Source organism: Salvelinus sp. IW2-2015, linkage group LG13 (genome assembly GCF_002910315.2).
Source record: "Salvelinus sp. IW2-2015 linkage group LG13, ASM291031v2, whole genome shotgun sequence".
Lineage (NCBI taxonomy): Eukaryota > Metazoa > Chordata > Actinopteri > Salmoniformes > Salmonidae > Salvelinus > Salvelinus sp. IW2-2015.
The window spans coordinates 23,615,805-23,625,044 of NC_036853.1; the positions used below are offsets into that span (position 1 = coordinate 23,615,805).

At 43.9% G+C, this 9,240-nt stretch overlaps 1 protein-coding gene across 1 annotated transcript in view; it reads right to left on the reverse strand.

Moving 5' to 3' along the window:
- LOC111972342 (carboxyl-terminal PDZ ligand of neuronal nitric oxide synthase protein-like) overlaps window positions 1-9,240 on the reverse strand; it is a 260,880-nt gene that overhangs the window by 83,020 nt on the left and 168,620 nt on the right. The gene's annotated exons all lie outside the window — the stretch shown is intronic.

Sequence of the window (9,240 nt, forward strand, 5' to 3'; positions counted from 1 at the left end):
GTAGTTCATTCAATGTAATTGGAGAATCCAGTGTGTAGTCTTTTAATAGCTGATTATAAAGATCTCTCTCTCTCTCTCTCTCCTCTCTCTCTCTCTCTCTCTCTCTCTCTCTCTCTCTCTTCTCTCCTCTCTCTCTCTCTCTCCTCTACTCCTCTCTCTCTCTTCTCCTTCTCTCTCCTCTCTCTCTCTCTCTCCTCTCTCTTCTCCCGTCCTATCCCATCTCTCTCTCCTTCGCCTCTCTCTCTTCTCTCTCTCTCTTCTCTCTTCTCTCTCTCGTCTCTCTCTCTCTCTCTCTCTCTCTCTCTCTCTCTCTCTCTCTCTCTCTCTCTCTCTCTCTCTCTCTCTCTCTCTTCTCTCTCTCCTTCTCTCTCTCTCTCTCTCTCTCTCTCTCTCTCTCTCTCTCTCTCTCTCTCTCTCTCTTCCTCTTCTCTCTCTCTCTCTCTCTCTCTCTCTCTCTCTCTCTCTCTCTCTCTCTCTCTCTCTCTCTCTCTCTCTCTCTCTCTCTCTCTCTCTCTCTCTCTCTCTCTCTCTCTCTCTCTCTCTCTCTCTCTCTCTCTCTCTCTCTCTCTCTGCTTGTTTTGTATGTAATGTTAATTATGCAGAAAATAATGTTGGAAGGACAAGGTAGTATGTTTGGGCACATGGAAGTCAAGTGATTTATGTTTACTATATGGTTAATGAGGCAATATAATGTGATGTGACTAAAATGTGACAAAAAATGAAAGGGCATTTATTTGACTAAAATGGCCCAATGTTTGTCATTTTGTCAATAACTAGACTAAATCATTATTCAATTGACAAAAATGTGACTAAGAACTTATTATATTTAAGCAAAAATTACTAAGACTAAGACATCTAAAAAAGAAGTCAAACTTACACTGGCGTGTATAGGAAGTGCGCATGGATGCTGTGGGCTCATCTGCAATATGAAAGGGCCCTGTAGTTACTGGAGCCAGAGTCATCCCACCACTAATCTGGTTTGTTCCACAGCCACAGCCCTCTGTATTAGACTGACTCAATCTGTGACACTATCCTCTCAAATGGCATTTACACTCATCAGGAATGTGTTTGTGTGTGTGGGATGGGTGGTGTGTTTGTGTGTTATTGCACCTGAGAGTGTGGACTCCTCGTTGCAGGTCCTTGTCGCTGTCTGCGTCCTCCTGTCCATCTGCGTTCTGGTGTGTGTGTTGCTAAGCTGAGTTTGGTGACACACCTCGAACGCCTGGCCCACTGTCCGCACAATACGATGGCCTGGGGACTGAGAAGAGGAGGAGTTGGGAGAGGAGAAAGACAGAGAGAGAGAACATGACAAATAAAATCCATGTACATAAACAACAAAGTGGCGCAGTCAAAATTGCAAAAAAACATTGAAATACATTTCCACAGGTCAGTGGGGTGAGACAGGGATGCAGCTCGATCCCCACTCTCTTGAACATATACATAAGATTGGCTTAGGGCACTAGAACATGTCTGAGCACCCGGCCTCAATGCAGAATCTGAAGTCAAATATCTACTGTTTGCTGATGAAATTGGTCGCTTTCCTGCTCCGACAACCAAGGAGGGCCTACAAGCAGCACTTGAGATATTCTGCACAGATTCTGTTCAGACTGGCCCTTGACAGTAAATCTAGTAAATACAAAAATAATAGTGTTCCAAAAAAAGGTCCAGTGGCCAGGACCACAAATACAAATCCATCTAGAAACCGTTGCCCTATAGCAGAACACAAAAAACTATACATACTGTACCTCGGCCTAAAACATCAGCACCATAGGTAACTTCCACAAAGCTGTGAACGTAAAATGTAAAACACAAATAATGCATGCAAGCAGATTAGGCAGATACCAGCTAATTATCAAAATCCAGAAAGAGACGTTAAATTCTACTACCGCTAAAAGGAAGGATTCCAAAACTTCCATAACAAAGCCATACCTACAGGAGAAATTAACCTAGAGAAGATCACCTAACAAGCTGGCCCTGGGGCTCTGTTCACAAACACAACGACCCACAAGACGCCAGGACGCAACAGCAACACAATTAGACCCAACCAAATCATGAGAAAAACAAAAAGATAATTATTGACAGAGTGGAAAGAAATACCAAAACAAGAGCAACTGGAACGCATTTATGCCCTAAGAACAGTAACACAGGGAAGAAACATGACCACTGTGACTGACCCCAAATTAAGGAAAGCTTTGACTATATACAGACTCAGTGAGCATAGCTTGCTATGGAGTCGGGCCACCGTAGGGCAAACCTGGCTTTCAAGAGAAGACAGGCTATGTGCAACACTGGCCCAATTAGCTGAGCAGCTTTTCAGTTTGTCGATATAGGACTCGTTTTTCGTGGTCATAGATACTTTGTACCTGTTTTCCGCAAGCATCTTCACAAGGTCCTTTGCTGTTGTTCCTGGGATTGATTTGCCACTTTTTCGCACCAAAAGCATGTTCATCTCTAGCAGATAGATGCGCTCCTTCCTGAGCAGTATGACGGCTGGCGGTGGTCCCATGGTGTTTATCACTTGCGTACTAGTGTTTGTACAGATGAATGTGGTACCTTCAGGCGTTTTGGAAATTGCTTCCAAGGATGAATCAGACTTGTGGAGGTCTACAATTTCTTTTCTGAGGTCTTGACTGATTTACCTTTAGATTTTCCCATGATTGTCCAAGCAAAGAGGCACTGAGTTTGAAGGTAGGCCTTGAAATACATCCACAGGTACACCTCCATTGACTCAAAAGATGTCAATTAGCCTATCGAGAAACTCTAAAGCCATGACATAATTTTTCTGGAATGTTCCAAGCTGTTTTATAAGCACAGTCAACTTAGTGTATGTAACTTCTGACTTCCACTGGAAATTGTGATACATGAATTATAGAGTGAAATAATCTCTCTGTAGAACAATTGTTTGGAAAAATGACTTGTGTCAATGCAACCAAGTAGATGTCCTACCCGACTTGCAAAACTATAGTTTATTAACCAGAAATGTGTAGAGGGTTGAAAACGAGTTTTAATGACTCCAATGCTAAGTGTATGTAAACTTCCAACTTCAAACTGGTAGTAAAGTACGTCAAACCATTCCAATGCGCGGGCCGAGACGGATTACCAGGAACATGTACTCAAAATCATTGCGCAGAGCAACTTGGCAAGTGTCTTCACTGGACATTTTCAACCTCTCCGACGAGTCTGTAATACCTATACATGTTTCCAAGCAGACCACCATATTCCCGTGCCCAAGGAAGCGAAGGTAACTTCCCTAAATGATTACCACTCTGCAGCATTCACTTTTGGTAGGCTCGAAGTTGCTTTGAAAGGCTGGTCATTGCACACATCAACAGCATGCATTCTGGATTACCCTAGACCCCACACCAATTCGCATACCGCCCCAACAGATCCACAGATGACGCAATTCTCAATCGCACCTTCACACTGCCCTTTCCCATCTGGACAAAAGGGAACACCTATGTGAGAATGCTGTTCATTGACCTACAGCTCAGCATTCAACACCTAAAGTGCCCACAAAGCAATCACGAAAGCTAAGGACTGCTGGGACTAAACACCTCCGCTCTGCAACTGGAATCCTGGACTTCTGACGGGCCCCCCCAGGTGGTAAGGGTAGGCAACAACATGTCTGCCATGCTGATCCCAACACTGGGGCCTCTTCAGGGGTGCGCTTGCCCCCTCCTGTAATCCCTGTTCACCCGCGACTGCCATGGCCAAAACACGACTGCAATCTTAAGTTTGCTGATGAAACAACAGCGTAGGCCTGATTACCGACAACGACGAGAACAGCCTATGGGGAGGACTAGGGTAGAGACCTGGCACACTGTGGTTGCCCCAAGGAAACAACCTGGTCCCTCCTAATGTGAGGCAAAAAAAGGAGATGTATGTGGAAACAGTAAGACGGCAGCCGACAGGCCCCATTAAAATTGGCGGGCTGGTAGTGGAGCGGGTCTGAGATTTTTCAAAGGTTCCCTTGGTGTCACATCACCAGCACTATTATGGTACCAAACACACCAAGAAGCCTGAAGAGAGGGCCAACGACAACACCTTTCCCCCTCAGTGAGATGAATGAAGATTTGGAATGGTGCATCGTCTCAAAAAGTTTACAGTGCACCATTGAGAACTGCTCGGCAATCTGACCGTAAGACGCTTACAAGAGTTAGTTTGTTACGGGCCAAGCGTTCCTGGCACCCAGACTTATAAAACTAGGTGGTGTCAGAGGAAAGCCAAAAAATGGTCAGACTCCAGTTACCAAGTCATATGTTCTCATGCTGGTACCGCACTTGCAAGCAGTACTGGGAAGCGCCAAGTCTAGGAACAACAGGCTCCTTAACAGCTTCTACCAACAGCATAAGTACTGCTGACAATTCATCAAACATGGCACCCCAGACTATTTTACATTGACCCCTCCCCCTTGTTTTTACACTGCTGCTACTCGTGTTTATTATTATGCATAGTCATTTTACCCCCTACCTACATGTCAAATGACTCGACTAACCTGTTACCTCACATTGAACTTCTGGTACCGTAACGACCCGAATATAGCATGTTATGTTATTTTTGTTGTGTTACTGTTTTATAATTGTTTTACTTTAGTTTATTTGGTAAATTTTCCTTAACTCTTCTTTCAACTGCATGTTGGTTAAGGGCTTGTAAGTAAGATTTCACTGTAGGTCTAACACCTGTTGTATTTCGGTGGCATGTGACAAAAAACATTCGATTTTTTAATTTGATTTGTGTTGTGTGTGTATGCCTGAACAGTTAAATGACTCAGCTTCTTTTCAGGCCAAGTAAGAGAAAGAGAGTACATTTCCATTCATACAATTGCTAGCGCACGCAGACACAACAGTTTAAATTGGCAGGAGCAGCACTAGCATGCTAGCAATCGTTTAAGCCTTTTAGAAAACGCTAGCTAAAATAAAGGACCAGCAATTGGAACAGTCACCTTAACGATAGTGTCAATAATGTACTCTCGTGTCTATCTAAACTGCAGAGCTTTGTTCTGTTTCCTCCAAATTCGCCTGTTCAATTTAAAGCCATTATGGTCACAGTTGTCCGAAAGTCATTAACACAGAACAGGCTGGGGTGCAAACTGTGAACTGTTCTGCACATAAAAGGGGAACGGACTGAGGAAAAATGCTTACATTTGGAGATTTTTTCTCAGCCCGTCACCCTCTTCTAAGTGTTCTATGAGTTTTTGGAGGATGAATAAATACAGTCACTGTAGCTCACATATTGATTTGGATACTTAAAATACAGATTGATGAGTATTTGCATGGGTCAAATAGAATAGTGTTGTTTAGCATCGTGCGCTTCCAGTCTTTTAATTTTTTTTATTTCACCTTTGATTAACTAGGTTAGGCAGTTGAGAACAATTCTCATTTACAACTGCGACCTGGCCAAGATAAATGCAAATGGCAGCGCGACAAAGCACCAACACAGAGTTAAGCATAAACCAAGACGAGTCAATAACCAATAGCTAGAAAAATTCGAAAAATTATGTAACAGTGTGTGCAAATGTAAGAAGAGTAGGGAGTAGGCCAATAATAGGCCATAGAGGCGAAATAATTAAATTAGCATTAATACTGGTAGTGATAGATGTGCAGTGCATCGCATCACGTCAGTCTCCTGGTGAGTGGATGGATGCCCCAAAGTTTTAACTCTTGGCCCATGGCCAGCTGCACTGTGGTCTGAAAATTGCAGAGAGAGTGGCCACTGGCAATTGTGGGAGGGATATCACACACACACACACACACAACATACACACACACGACACCACAGCACACTACAACACACAGCAACACAACACACCACATCACACACACACACGACACAACACACACACACACACACCACACACGACACACACACACACACACAACAGAGTCTCCCTTGTCCAGGCTCTGTCCCTAATGGGTATTTCCCGCAGTCTCCCCTCAATAACTCGTCTGTGATGGAGACAGCCTCGTTAATTACACGTGTGATGAAGACTACAACCATTATGAAACCAGGATGGGCCGGAAGAGATGGCTGCTGTTTTACGGTTTCCCAAATTGTGCGTGTTTTTTTGCGTTATTGTAATTATTTTTTGTACATATGTTTCTGCACGTTCTTATGCCCGAAAAGAGCTTCTGGACATCAGGACAAGGATTACTCGACCTCGTACTGGACGAACAGTCTGCGCTTTATAAATAAGTGCATCGACGAGTGACACACAGTGACTGTATGTGCAATACTCCAACCAGGAGCCATGGATTAAGGCACATTCGCAGTGGCTAAGGGTAGGCTGCCATATTCAGGGCGTGGACTCTAACCTGAAGCTATAGAAATCCCGCTATGCCTCCGATGAATCATAAACAGGCAAGAACGTCAATACAGGCTAAGATCGAATCGAATACACGGCCCTAGTGTTTCAGAACTAAAAGAGAAGCCAGCCGCCGAGCTGCTGCCGAGTGGACACAAGCTACCATTCGAGCCTAAAATAACTTCTATGCTCGCTTCGAGGCAAGTAACCGAAACATGCATGAAGAGAAATCAGCTGTTCCGGATTACTGTGTGATTACGCCTCTCCGCAGCCGATGTGAGTAAGACCGGTTTAACAGGTCAACAAGGGCCAGACAGATTACCAGGACGTTGAAAGTCCGCGCATGCCGCTAAAACAACTAGCAAGTGTCCTCTACCGACATTTTTCACCCTCTCCACTGTCTGAGTCTGTAATACTAACAGTTTCAGAGCAGACAACCATAGTCCCTGTGCCCAGAAACAATAAGGTAACCCTGCCTAAATGACTACCGACCAGTAGCACTCCACATCTGTAGCCATGAAAGCCTTTGAAGGGCTGGTCATGGCTCACATCAGAAACATCATCATTCTCCAAAACCCTATACCCACTCCAATTTGCATTACCAACCCCCAGATCCACAGATGATGTCAATCCTCTATTGCACTCCCACAAATGCCCTTTCCCAACGCTGGACAAAAGGAGCAACCTAAAGTGGGGCAAAAAAAGTATGTTTAGTCAGCCACCAATTGTGCAAGTTCTCCATCTTAAAAAGATGAGAGAGGCCTGTAAATTTGTCATCAATAGGTACATCTCAAAACTATGAACAGACAAATGTGAGAAAAAAATTCCAGAAATCACATTGTAGGATTTTAAAATTAATTTATATTTGCAAAATTATGGTGGAAGAATAAGTATTTGGTCACCTAACAAACAAGCAAGATTTCTGGCTCTCACAGACTGTAACTTCTTCTTTAAAGAGGCTCCTCCTGTCCTCCACTCGTTACCTGTATTAATGGCACCTGTTTTGAACTTGTTATCAGTATAAAAAGAACACCTGTCCCAACCTCAAAAACAGTCCACAACTCCAAAACCCCACTATGGCCAAGACCAAAGAAGCTGTCAAAGGACACCAGAAACAATAATGTAGACCTGCACCAGGCTGGGAAGACTGATCTGCAAAAGGTAGCAGCTTGGTTTTGAAAGAAATCAACTGTGGGAGCAATATTAGCATGGAAGGACATACAGACCACTGATAATTCCTCCGATCTGAGGCTCCCGCAAGATCTCACCCCGTGGGGTCCAAATGATCACAAGTAAATGGTGAGCAATAAACCTCAGAACCACACGGGGGACCTAGTGAATGACCTGCAGAAGAGCTGGGGACCAAAAGTACAAAGCCTACCATCAGTATACACACTAACGCCGCCAAGGGACTCAAATCCTGCAGTGCCAGACGTGTCCCCCTGCTTTAGCCAGTATGTCCAGGCCCCGTCTGAAGTTTGCTAAGAGAGCATTTGGATGATCCAAAGAAAGATTGGGAGAAATGTCATATGTCAGATGAAAACGCAAATTATAACTTTGTTGGTAAAAACTCAACTCGTCGTGTTTGAGGGACAAAAGAATGCTGAGTTGGCATCCATAAGAACACCATAACCTTACTGTGAAGCATGGGGGTGGAAACATCATGCTTTGGGGCTGTTTTTCTGCATAAGGGACCAGACTGACTGATCCGTGTAAAGGAAAGAAAATGAATGGTGGCCATGTATCGTGCGAATTTTGAGTGAAAACCTCCTTTCCATCAGCAAGGGCAAATTGAGATGAATACGTGGCTGAGGTCTCTCAGCATGAAATGATCCAAACAGCACCCGCCCGGCAACGAAGGAGTGGCTTCGTAAAGAAGAATTTACAAAGGTCCTGAGTGGCCTAGCCAGTTCTCCAGATCTCAACCCCATAGAAAATCTTTGGAGGGAGTTGAAAGTCCGTGTTTGCCCAGCACAGCCCCAAAAGACATCACTGCTCTAGAGGAAAGATCTGCATGGAGGAATGGGCAAAATACGCGCAACAGTGTGAAAACCTTGGTGAAGACTGTACAGAAAACGTTTGACCTCGTCATTGCCAACAAAGGTATATAACAAAGTATTGAGATAAACTTTTGTTATTTGACCAAATTACTATTTGCCCCATTAATTTGCAAATAAAATTCAGTACAAATCCTACAATGTGATTTCTGATTTTTTTTTTTCCTCATTTTGGCCTGTCATGAGTTTGAAGTGTACCTATGATGAATAATGTAACAGGCTCTCTTCATCTTTTTAAAGTGGGAGATACTTGCCACAATTGGAGGCTGACTAATCTTTTTTGCCCCACTGTGATGTGAGAAGACAAGCCTAGAGAGGAGGGAGGGAAGAGGAAGGAGAGAGAGAGGGAGGGAGATGACAGAATTAGGGATAGGGAGCAAAGGTGGAGAGGAGTGGGTCTGTGTAAAATGGACAGATAAAGCCAATGAAATTCCTCTTTTATGGATTTACGATTTCAATGTTCTGCATGCATTTGACTGTGTGTGTGGCTTTGTCCACTGTACATCTGTGAATTCCTTTAAGAGATAAATAACTTTAACTTCAAGCTTGAAAACCAAAGTACTCCCATTCGCTCCGCTCTCTCTTACACACATAATGGTTCTAATGACTCATACAGCATAGCTGTTAATGTGAGCTGGGTAAGAGGTTATGTGTGTGCGTGTACTGGGAGGTTTAATATGGCAGGATACTGTTTTAATACGTGAGGTGCTGTTTTGGTACAGTACAGCATGGGCTGCAGCACTTTATACTGACAACCTCAATGCACATGCTTTGTGTCTCTCCATGCTAGAGTGACTGTGGATTAGAACCACATTTCGCTCCCTCCCTCTCTTTTACACAAAGCACGCAAGCAGGGCAGGCAGGCAGGCAACGCATGTTGGA